Below are 12,561 nucleotides of genomic sequence, written 5' to 3' on the forward strand. Positions count from 1 at the left end.
TTTATTTTTTGTCACATTTTTGTTTATTTTTTGTCACATTTTTATTTATTTTTTGTCACATTTTTGTTTATTTTTTGTCACATTTTTATTTATTTTTTGTCACATTTTTATTATTTTTTGTCACATTTTTATTTATTTTTTGTCACATTTTTTATTTATATTTTTGTCACATTTTTATTATTTTTTGTCACATTTTTATTTATTTTTTGTCACATTTTTATTATTTTTTGTCACATTTTTTATTTATATTTTTGTAATTTTTTTATTTATTTTTTGTCACATTTTTATTTATATTTTTGTCACATTTTTATTTATATTTTTGTCACATTTTTATTTATATTTTTGTCACATTTTTATTTATATTTTTGTCACATTTTTATTTACTTTTTGTCACTTTTTTTTTGTCACATTTTTTTGTTTTTTTTTGTCACATTTTTATTATTTTTTGTCATATTTTTTATCTATATTTTTGTCACATTTTTATTTATTTTTTGTCTTTTTTATTTATATTTTTGTCACATTTTTATTATTTTCTGTCAATTTTTCATTTATGTTTGGCAATTTTTTATAATTTTTTGTCCCATTTTTGTTAGTTTTTTTTTTGTCACATTTTTTATTGTTTTTTGTCACATTTTTGTCGCTTCTTTTTTTTATTTATTTTTTTACACTTTTTCCAATAAGCTTTTACATTTGGGTAAAACCAAACTGGAGAGAAAGTGCTCTGTTCAGGTTGAAGGCAAGCGGTTAAATACACCTCATTTTTTATGATTGAAACTGACATTAAATTTGAGCCGCCACTGCCTGGAATCCCCCGGTGTAGCTCTGCCGGGCCCCCCCCCCTGAGTGCCCCTGGCCCGCTCCGCCGCTCCGCCCCTGTTACAGTAAGCGCTCCGTATCTGCGCGTGTGCTGTGTGTGCGTATGTGTGCGTGCGCTAATGAGCCTGTCTCTGCCGGAGGAGGAGGAGGGGAGAGAGAGAGAGAGTCCTGGATAAACAGCCTCGCAGCGCCGCGAACATGGCGGCTCCAGCTGTCGCTCCGTCCCGCTGACTGACCCTCTCCTCCCGGACCACCTCCACCACCACCACCGCCAACACCGACCCCAGGACAGGCTCTCTCCCCGCTCTCCGCGCACTGATGGCCGGCTGCCGTCTCTCCTTCTGCGCTCGCCGGTAAGTCAGCGCTTCCCTTTCCCCATAACATAAGTTCTTCTGCGTTTTTTTTCGACCGCTACACCGGCACCGTTAGAAATTATTCCCCATTCCTGACCCATTTCCCACTCAAATCTCAAACCGTGCTCGTTTTCGCTCGATTTAAACGCGTTTCCTCGGCTTTTTTTCTAATCTTTTTTCCACCTTGCACCGTAATTCCGCGCTGCACCCGTGATAATATTGACGTGTTCGTGCAAGAGTTAAGCAGATTTACTTAAAAATATCCGCCGTATCTCGGTCAAAACGCCTTGTCATTCACGAATAAACTTCACATAAATGCTCGTGTGTTGACGGCGAGTTCTTTTCGCGATTGGAAAAGCGAAATAAAAGCAAAAAATATGGTAAAAGTCGCGTTTAACATTTGCATTTGACCGGTCCTTCCTGCTTTCCGCTCCAGAGCTTACGGACATTTCGCGAGCGCGCGGCCGGAGAACTCGTTTTACGGACGTTTTAAATTGTCTGTTCGCGTGTTTGGGGTAAAAGTCAACACGGTTTGTTTGTCTTCGCCGCGACGTCGCAGAAAAGTCAACATTTTGATGAGATTTCGCGTAAAACGGCGACTTTTATTTACACTTCCTCAACGGACGGTGTCAAGCGGCCATGACACCTGCGCGAGGCATCCGGCCGGGCGCCTTCAAAATAAGACGCGCGCGAGTGAAATATCTGAATAAACAAATACATCGGGTTTTGTAACCTCGTAAACCGAGCGCGTTTTCTCCGGTTTGGCTTTACCCGAATGTAAAAGCGACAGCACGAGAAGGAAAAGCAACAATAACACAATATAAAGTGACAAAAGAGCGAGGAAAAAAGTTAAAAACATGGGATTAACCCCTTAACTCCCACCTGAACCGAGCACATTTTCTCCAGTTTGGCTTTACCCCAGTCCAAAAGCTTCTGGAGAAAAGCTGTGAAAAAAGCAACAAAACTGAGACAAAAACAATGATGGAAATGTGACGAAGAAGTGAGAAAACATTGACAAAAAAGTGACGAAAAATGTGATAAAAATTTGACAAAAAAATGATAAAAATGTAACAAAAAATGACAAAAAAATGACAAAAATGCGACAAAAAATGACAAAAATGTGACAAAAAACGACAAAAAAATACAAAAAAGGGACAAAAAATGACAAAAAAAAATACAAAAATGGGACAAAAAAATGACAAAGATTTGATAAAAAAATTGACAAAAAAATGACAAAAATGTGACAAAAAATGACAAAAATTTCACAAAAAATGGATGAAAAATTGACAAAAATGTGACAAAAAATGTCAAAAAATTGATAAAAAATTGATGAAAAAATGTCAAAAATGTGACAAAAAATGTGATTAAAAAATTGACAAAAAAATGTCAAAAATGTGACAAAAAATGTGATAAAAAATTGACAAAAAAATGACAAAAATGTGACAATAAAATGACAAAAATGTGATTCAAATTTTACAAAAAAATGACAAAAATGTGACAAAAAATGACATAAAGTTACGATGACGTGAGGAAAAAGATCCTCTCGGTTCAGGCGGGAGTTAAGAGGTTAAAAAACACGAGAATACGACAAAAACGCTTCCAGAATGTGACAAAAATACAGCAAAAGAGCGACAAAAACGTGCTGGAAGAGCAACAAGAAAGCAACAACTACTGAGAGACAAAAAAGCAACAAGAAAGCCACGAAAGGGCGACAACACGGGGACATAGATTTCCTGCGGTTTGAAATTCATACGAGCCATTCGTGAATTTCATTGCGTTTTTCCTTTTCTCTTTTGTTGCTATTTTAACACTTTTCTCAAGAAGCTTTTTAGATTTGGATAAAGCCAAAGTGGAGAAATAGTGCTCTGTTCAGGTGGGGGTGATGACGTTAAGCCCAACTTAAAGGAACCGCTCTTCCATACTGAGATATGTTCTTACCTGAGCTTAGACGAGTTGATGTGTACCTGTCTGGTCTTTGTACGTGCGCTCAGTCACGCAAAACAACCAAAGATGTTGTTAGCATTTGGCCTCTCCCAGTATATTCCTATGGCTCCAAACGGAGGTGTAGTTAGAAGCGACTGAGCTCTTCTCCTCAGGTACAGATCAACTCGTCTAAACTCAGGTAAGAACATATCTCAGGGGTAGGCGAGTTTTCTTGGCGGAGGGACGATTTTCTTTATTGTAAATAGACCGAGGGCCGACGCCGCTGATGTCTAGCCCAAAGTAAAGCTGGAAAAAATACCATCATGAGATAAATGACTTAAAATTGCTTGAATTAAAGCTCTTTTACTTTAGAGAGGAAATAAAGTGATGGATACAGTGGGTAGAATAGTCTGTAAGGAGGTCAGGTGCTCTTCAGGTATAGGCAAAAAAAGGGATTGAGGCTCCGATACCAGGTTAAAAGTCCTTTAATGAATGGACATGCCAGGCCTCGGGTTTTTCCCTTTTTTGCCTAAAGTTCTTCTATGTTGAATTTGAGTCGGTTTGAACTAATCCAAGATACAAATGCTACAGCGCCAATGGAACAAGAATAAAACCCTCTTCAGACAAATAATGTTTCTCTCTTAAAATTACACAAAATTACCTGAATTAAGAGAATAACGACTACTAGAGGTTTTATCTAATCTAAGACCAAACCAAATCTACTCAGACCTTAGATTTAATCTCTTAATTCAAGTAGATTTATGTGATTTCTTCCTGAAAACGATTATTCTCTTTCCTGTGCACTTCTTTCAAATGCCAGTGTTATGACCTAACTGGGTGCATTGACAGTATTTCTACCTTTTTCCTCCCATTTAACTCTAATAATGTTAAAAGTACTCTGTGATTTGTGTACTAGTGTTTCTCAAAATCATCTTGAGGGCCAGAGGTTCTGTGCCAGAGGGCCGGATTTGGCCCCCGGGCCTGACGTTGCCGACCCCTGACATATCTCAGTCTGGAAAAACGGTGCCTGTTCCTTTAAGACGCGGGAATAAAAACAAAGTGCAGTTTGTTAACATCACCAGGACGTCGCACGAGCCAGATGTCGGCAGATTCTTTGTTTTGATGAAACACATTTTGCTCATTGTCCCGCATTAGCACGTTCTTCATCGTGAGCGCTGTGAAGGTCTGGGCGGCCATGTTGACCAAAGCGAATAGGCTAAAGCCAAACCGTGGCACAGAGGAAGTCCTGCAGAAGGTCTATTTATAAAACTGCAACGTGTGGGTAAAATGTTAAAGCTGCCCCAAAGTGCTTTCCTCAAACACAAATAACACAGCACAGAAACGAGAAAGGAATGAATCAAAAATCAAAACGATGTATGAAATCAGCAGAAGCATCGTTCTATTCTAATATTCTACACTTTAATAAATGTGAGCGTGTTATTCCCGGGTTTTGCATCATGTTATTCTGTCATTCCCTCATTAAAAACATGCCTGAAGTGTTGCCTTGGCACATTCACGTATCTTTGAGTATTCTGTAAAAACTCTGATGGCGGCCATTTTAGGGATAGCTTTGCCTGACCTGCATCACATGAATGATCACATTTTGAGGGACTATTTTCTAGCAGATCACTCCGCCACCACGAAGCTGATGCTGCTCAAATATAAGGTCTTTTAAATGCAAAATGGTTGAAGTGATTCTATGGACAGACTATGGTTAGTCTGGTGTTATAAGTGATTTATACCCTGGTCTGGGTGAATACTGGATTCTGATTGGCTGGTGCATTATTTTGGTGTAACCGCACACGTAGTCCGGTAGTTAAATCACTGGGATGTCACTCCGCTGTGGGCATCGCCATAGCAACGCATGACACAGCTGAATCAGATAAAGGCGTAATTAGTGACTGACAGGAACGTATGAGATGGATTTTGTGTTAAAGGTATACAGGAGGATTTTCCCGAATTAGAGGAAAGAACCGCCCTCTGCACTTAAAAAAAAAATGTGCATGCACAACGCTCTACCTGCCTCCGAGGAGGAAGAATCTCCCAAAAACACTCAGGTCTTGTTTCTCTTCTTCTCATACACTTCGAAGACACTTTTTCTGCCATTTTCAAACGACTCGGTGCTTCTGCAGCAGCAATGAACGGCTCACAGCGTAACTCACATAGGCTTGAAAGTGCATGTGCAGAAATTAACAAGGGGCGAGCGCGCACGGCGGCCTTACGTAGCAGATCACCAGAATGATTGACAATTAGGACCAATCGTCTTGATGATCCACCCGGAAATAGAACATCCTCCGCTAAACCTTTAACGTTTTTGGCCAAAACCAAACGTTTGCTAAATGTTTGTAGAGGAGAGTGAGCAGCTAGGTTAGCTACTGTTAATAACATATGAGCTTTACATTTCTATTGGAAACGGTTAAGGCTATTCATCATTTTCAGGCGTACATAAAATGATCCTGCATTGAAGCATATTTGTCTGGATTAGTAAAGTCAAACATAAAAGTTTCAGTTGGGCCCAGGTGTGAGCGACTCCACCGCAGCTGTTTCCATAAACAGTTGAGCTGGTTGAGCTAGCTAGCTTTAGCTTCAGGTTAAACAGCGTAAAAGGTAAATAACTCCTGCCCACGAGTGCCGCATATCGGTGTTTCCTTCCAGGGAAAAGTGTTTCCGGGTTAGTCCTGTTGTGTTGTGATTCTGTGCTGATGTTGTGTCGTTGAGCCTGACTGAGATCCTCGTAATAGCTGCGGAGAATGACTCGCTCTGAGACCAGCCTTCAGTGACCGGCTAATAACCCACACAAAATAGTCCCGTAGTCTGGCAGATTTAGTGACTTTAGTCAATGAGAAACACATTTATTATAAATGTTAGGTTTGTGGGACCCTGGTATAAGCGGATTAAACAACGAGGAGCCGCGTTAGACGTTATAATGCAGGAGGAACAACTCTGTGTCGGGCGTTAGAACCGTCTAATGCACTAAGGCTCCTCGTTGTTTAATCCTTACTTGCCTCAGGTGCTCTGTGGAGCGGGTCACACTGTTTTTAATGCAGGCTAGCTGATACCATAGAAATGCACTAGCCTTGCATTAGCCTAGCGCCACAAAACTCTTCAAACATAAGAACTGCAGGAATGAAAAAAAAAGAAATCTCCAGAAATCAGCAACACTCCGGATAACTCGGAAATGAGGCCCTATGTCAAACATCCTGAAACATCCCTTTAAGTGGATGAATAACTTTGTTTTTATTCCTGCGCCTGAAGTCGGACTAAATGTAAAGATCCTGGACTCCTGTGTTCGTCGCTCGTTGTTTGGTTTACAGATTGTGCTGACTCGGCTTCTGCTCTTGTGTAACGCGCTCTCTCCTCCTCCCTCTATTCTAAACCTTTAACTCATTTGTGCAACAGTTTGTCCCCCCCCCCCTGTGGGTTATAAGCCCCCCCTCCCCGCAGCAGCAGAGCGTCGTCCCCTCCGCTCCCTCTCCTCTTCAGTTCTTTAGTTCTGGTCGTGTGCGTACGTGCCTGTCCCGGTCCGTGGATAAGATACAGTATCTCCCCCCACGGTGCAGGCGGAGGAGGAGGAGGAGGGGGGGGGGGGAGGAGGAGGGGGGAGGAGGAGGAGGAGGAGGGAGGTTCAGGCTTTGTGTTTGTGCGACTTCAGAGTGAACTTTGAGAGAGTTGCGACACTTTGGGACCATGTGACCGCACAGTGTGTTTTTATTCACGCCCGCGCTGAGTCTGGCTTTTCAGAGTAATGGTCGACCTCTTAACTCCCACCTGAGCGGATCATATTTTCTCCAGTTTGGCTTTACCCTAATCAAAAAGCTCCTTGGGAAAAAAAGCACCAAAACAGCCACAAAAAATGAGAAGAAAACAAGGATGTAAACGGCAACCAAAAAGAGACAATAACTCAGCCAAAAAGTGACAACACTTAAACCAAAAAAGTGACAAAAATTCAACCAAAAAGTGACAAAAAGTGACAAAAATTCAACCAAAAAGTGACAAAAATTCAACCAAAAAGTGACAAAATTTCAACAAAATGTGACAAAAATTCAACCAAAAAGTGACAAAAATTCAACCAAAAAGTGACAAAAATTCAACAAAAATGTGACAAAAATTCAACCAAAAAGTGACAAAAATTCAACCAAAAAGTGACAAAAATTCAACCAAAAAGTGACAAAAAATCAACCAAAAAGTGACAAAAATTCAACCAAAAAGTGACCAAATTTCAACAAAATGTGACAAAAAAGTGACAAAAATTCTACCAAAAAGTGACAAAATTTCAACCAAAAAGTGACAAAAATTCAACCAAAAAGTGACAAAAATTCAACCAAAAAGTGACAAAATTTCAACAAAATGTGACAAAAATGTGACAAAAATTCAACAAAAAAGTGACAAAAATTCAACCAAAAAGTGACAAAATTTCAACCAAAAAGTGACAAAAATTCAACCAAAAAGTGACAAAAATTCAACAAAATGTGACAAAAAAGTGACAAAAATTCAACAAAATGTGACAAAAATTCAACAAAAAAGTGACAAAAATTCAACAAAAAAGTGACAAAAATTCAACAAAAAAGTGACAAAATTTCAACAAAATGTGACAAAAAAGTGACAAAAATTCAACCAAAAAGTGACAAAAAAAGATAAAAAGGTGACACAACACAGCAACAACGCGAGGAAAAAGATCAGTTTTGTGGGTCTTAGCTTTCAAATGAGGTGTTACACAGACCTGTAATGGCCAAAGAGGACAGAATGCATTTGGTTCAGGCGGGTGGTAAGAGGTTAAAACAGGACGAGTGTGGGAAGATGAGCCTTTATTGATCTCACACTGGAGAAATTCACTTTCAAAACCGATACGAGTACTTTGATTTAAATACTTGCCGATACTGAATATTGATACGAGTACAAGGTTCTTCATCATACCGACTTCACACAGCAGATTGGTTTGTAATTAGTTAATTTACTCATTTACATTTCCTTGAGTAAAGTCGGCGACACATTTAAGGGAAGTTATTTCAGAATTGAACAGATGCCATTGTATTTATTTATATTTTTCATTCAATATTATTTTTAATTTTATTGCTCTGTCCATCATAGACAGAACAGCTCATGTCCTAAAGCACCTCAATGCTTGTGCTTTATTTATTTATGTATTTTTATTGAACAATAGTATTGAGATGTTACTTATTACTGCAGATAAATGGTCTCTTTTCTCCTTTACTTCAGCTCCGTGTGGATTTTCTCCTGTGTTTATAGAAACTTATCCAGTAGCTTCAGCATTTTCATTGTTCTGCTCATTTTGGCTCAATATAAACATGCTGTATCTCTTTATTCTGGATTTTCTCTGGACTTTTTAGTCGCTGGGTTAGTTTTTCAGATGAATAAACCCCTGGGCATAAAACGGCGTAAGAATCACCAGAAGTTAGCGACATTAGCGACATTAGCAACATTAGCAACATTAGCAACATTAGCCTGTATGTTGTAAACACTGCAGACTCCACTATCAGGTCAACAACACATCAAAAATATTACTATCAGTTTTCTTTCTAATGACAGAGCTGAAGTTACACTGAAGCTTTTAGATTGGGGGAAAGCTGAACGGGAGGAAATGCACTGGTTTCAGGTAGAGGGTGAGGGTTAAGACCAAACATGAAGTTCCATTAATGATGTTTGAACTACAATCATCACAAACATGACGTTCTCCTCAGAGACTGAAGTAAACTGCGGGACGTTCTCTCTCTCAGTCTCTGCTGGGGGAGGACGTTGCGTAACGCGGAGCTAATTCCGTTAGCGCCGTCAGTGGCTAATTCCTGGATCAGAGGAACCGGCTAAGAGCATAACCAGCTTTCTCCACGGGCACCGGGAGCTTCAGGTTCACTGACGAGGGTGGGACAGTCACTAGGGCACTGGGGCTCGGTGACATTGACAAAAATAAATATATCAATATTCGATGTACATAATAACTAAATAGATTTAGTTTCTATAGATACAGACGGCATCTCGTCATAGAAGGGGGCGTGGCTTCGCCGAGGGGGAAAATAGAATCTTTAGAGAAACACAATTTTTCCGCTCTTTTTTGCCATTTTCTGGTGGAATATCAACTTATTTATCACATACAAATAAAGTCAAGTGAAAATCGGGCCCATTTGGATATTTTCTCACAGCAGATTGTTCAGTAGAAGTGAAAAAACGGCAGTTGTAGCTCGCGCTAGCTAACCGTTAGCATTAGCCCGATGCTAACATGTAGCATCAAGTTAGCATTCTCCGTTATTCATGTATTTATGGGCTGTTGAGCCACTTTGCTCCTCCCCATGTCTTTGTATCATTATCTAGTAGAAACTATATTCATATTTCAGCATTTGTTACAGTAGTTTTTGAATAATTAGAGAAAATATACATTTTTTCAAAATTGTTTTCCCCTTAACTGTTTTCAAAAATGACCATATATGGGCGATTCCAGAGATGCCGTCTGTATCTATTTTTCCTAAAACTGGAGAAACTGTGCTCAGTTAAGTCAGGGGTTAAAGGTTAAACCCCTGACTTGGAGATATCGGCGTTAGATCGGCCGATCGCTGATATTGTAATATATATCCCAGATATCTGTCCGATATATAACAGCCGGCCGATAGTTTTCCCATGAGAGCTTCCGTAAAAACAAAAAACATCGCAATGAAAATGGGTTAGCTTCAAGTTTGTTAAACACTTTCACTAAACCTCCGTCAATATGGTCCTGCTGGAGGTCTTTTGCTTCAAGTCATTTGCTTCAGGTCATTTGCTGGAGGTCTTTTGCTGGAGGTCATTTACTGGAGGTCATTTACTGGAGGTCATTTACTGGAGGTCTTTTGCTGGAGGTCTTTTACTGGAGGTCTTTTACTGGAGGTCTTTTACTGGAGGTCTTTTACTGGAGGTCTTTTACTGGAGGTCTTTTACTGGAGGTCTTTTACTGGAGGTCTTTTGCTGGAGGTCTTTTACTGGAGGTCATTTGCTGGAGGTCATTTACTGGAGGTCTTTTACTGGAGGTCTTTTACTGGAGGTCTTTTACTGGAGGTCTTTTGCTGGAGGTCATTTGCTGGAGGTCATTTGCTGGAGGTCTTTTGCTGGAGGTCTTTTACTGGAGGTCTTTTACTGGAGGTCTTTTACTGGAGGTCTTTTACTGGAGGTCTTTTGCTGGAGGTCATTTGCTGGAGGTCATTTGCTGGAGGTCTTTTGCTGGAGGTCTTTTACTGGAGGTCTTTTACTGGAGGTCATTTACTGGAGGTCTTTTACTGGAGGTCATTTACTGGAGGTCTTTTACTGGAGGTCATTTGCTGGAGGTCTTTTACTGGAGGTCATTTGCTGGAGGTCATTTGCTGGAGGTCATTTACTGGAGGTCATTTACTGGAGGTCATTTACTGGAGGTCTTTTACTGGAGGTCATTTACTGGAGGTCATTTGCTGGAGGTCTTTTGCTGGAGGTCTTTTGCTTCAGATCTTTTGCTGGAGGTCTTTTGTTGGAGGTCATTTACTGGAGGTCATTTACTGGAGGTCTTTTGCTTCAGGTCTTTTGCTGGAGGTCTTTTGCTTCAGATCTTTTGCTGGAGGTCTTTTGTTGGAGGTCATTTACTGGAGGTCATTTACTGGAGGTCTTTTGCTTCAGATCTTTTGCTGGAGGTCTTTTGTTGGAGGTCATTTACTGGAGGTCATTTACTGGAGGTCTTTTGCTTCAGGTCTTTTGCTGGAGGTCTTTTGCTGGAGGTCTTTTGCTTCAGGTCATTTACTGGAGGTCTTTTGCTGGAGGTCTTTTGCTGGAGGTCTTTTACTGGAGGTCTTTTACTGGAGGTCATTTACTGGAGGTCATTTGCTGAAGGTCTTTTACTGGAGGTCTTTTACTGGAGGTCATTTACTGGAGGTCATTTGCTGAAGGTCTTTTACTGGAGGTCTTTTACTGGAGGTCATTTACTGGAGGTCATTTGCTGGAGGTCATTTACTGGAGGTCTTTTGCTTCAGGTCTTTTGCTTCAGGTCTTTTACTGGAGGTCTTTTACTGGAGGTCATTTACTGGAGGTCTTTTGCTTCAGGTCTTTTGCTTCAGGTCTTTTACTGGAGGTCTTTTACTGGAGGTCATTTACTGGAGGTCTTTTGCTGGAGGTCTTTTGCTGGAGGTGTTTTACTGGAGGTCTTTTGCTTCAGGTCTGTTAGTTATGACTGTGATAAGTATCTTTTCGGCTTGCACCATGAGGCCTGAAGTAAAGTGAGTTCCTGAGGTTGTTCTTGGTGATGAAGGGAATAATCTCCTGGTCTTCTCATGTTTGAAGGACGGACTCAGATAAATACTAATCATCGTAAAGTCCAGGATGTGTTTCTTGGCGCGGCCGGAGCATCGTAAAGAACAGAATAATCTCTGCTTAATGTTTCCGCGTCCGTGGAGTCGCTCTCAGCGGGAAAAACATCTGGAGCGGAGTCGTCTGAGGACAGAGGCGAGAGGTTCCTCCTTAAACCTGTTCTGTTTTACGATCCTCGGAAGGAGCGCTCCCCGTCGCCATGGCAACGTCAGAGAAACCAACATGGCGGCTCTGTGTTTAGATGTGCTCGGAGCGATTTACAGAGGAAGGAAAGAGCTGTTTAATGAGAAGAGCTAAAGCTAACACATGTCGGACGTCCAAAGGGCCCGGAGACTAGTTGGAGACTCGAGCCCCCACTGGTCACGGAGATGTCTCTGAGACGTCGGTTACCAAGGAGGCCTTAAAGAGACTCCATCCTCTCTTTGAGATCTCTTTTGTGTCTGACAGGTCTCGGAGACGTTTCTGTGAAGTCCCTGCAATGTCTCCAAGGTTAACCTCTTAACTCCCACCTGAACGGATCGCATTTTCTCCAGTTTGGCTTTACCCTAATCAAAAAGCTTCTTGGGGAAAAAAGCACCAAAACAGCCACAAAAAATGAGATGAAAACAAGGATGTAAACGCAACTAAAGAGACAAAAATGTGACAAAAATGTGACAAAAATTAACCTCTTACCACCCGCCTTAACCAAATGCATTCTGTCCTCTTTGGCCATTATATAGGCCTGTGTAGCACCTCATTTGAAAGCTAAGACCCACAAATCTGATCTTTTTCCTCGCGTTGTTGCTGTGTTATGTCACCTTTTTTATGGTTTTTTTGGTCACATTTTTGATGAGTTTTTGTAAAAAAAAAAAAATGGGGTTTTTGTTGAATTTTTGTCACTTTTTGTTGAATTTTTGTCACATTTTTGTTGATTTTTTGTCACATTTTTTGTTGATTTTTTATCATTTTTGGTTTGAATTTTTGTCACTTTTTTGTTGAAATTTTGTCACTTTTTTGGTTGAATATTTGTCACTTTTTGGTTGAATTTTTGTCACATTTTTGTTGAATTTTTGTCACTTTTTTGTTGAATTTTTGTCACATTTTTGTTGAATTTTTATCACATTTTTGTTGAATTTTTATCACATTTTTGTTGAATTTTTGTCACTTTTTTTGTTGAATT

General features: G+C 40.1%; 1 protein-coding gene across 3 annotated transcripts in view; it reads left to right on the forward strand.

Annotated features, from left to right (window-relative positions):
- Nucleotides 1-958: 958 nt before the first annotated feature.
- LOC306966291 (nuclear receptor coactivator 2-like) overlaps nucleotides 959-12,561 on the forward strand; it is a 55,680-nt gene continuing 44,077 nt past the window's right edge. For all 3 annotated transcript variants that reach the window (XM_079560999.1, XM_079561001.1, XM_079561000.1), the window contains exon 1: nucleotides 959-1,169. The gene's annotated coding sequence lies outside the window, so the exon portion shown is untranslated. The remainder of the gene's footprint in view (nucleotides 1,170-12,561) is intronic.

Source organism: Gobius niger (genome assembly GCF_951799975.1).
Source record: "Gobius niger genome assembly, chromosome: 8".
NCBI classification, from domain to species: Eukaryota; Metazoa; Chordata; class Actinopteri; order Gobiiformes; family Gobiidae; genus Gobius; species Gobius niger.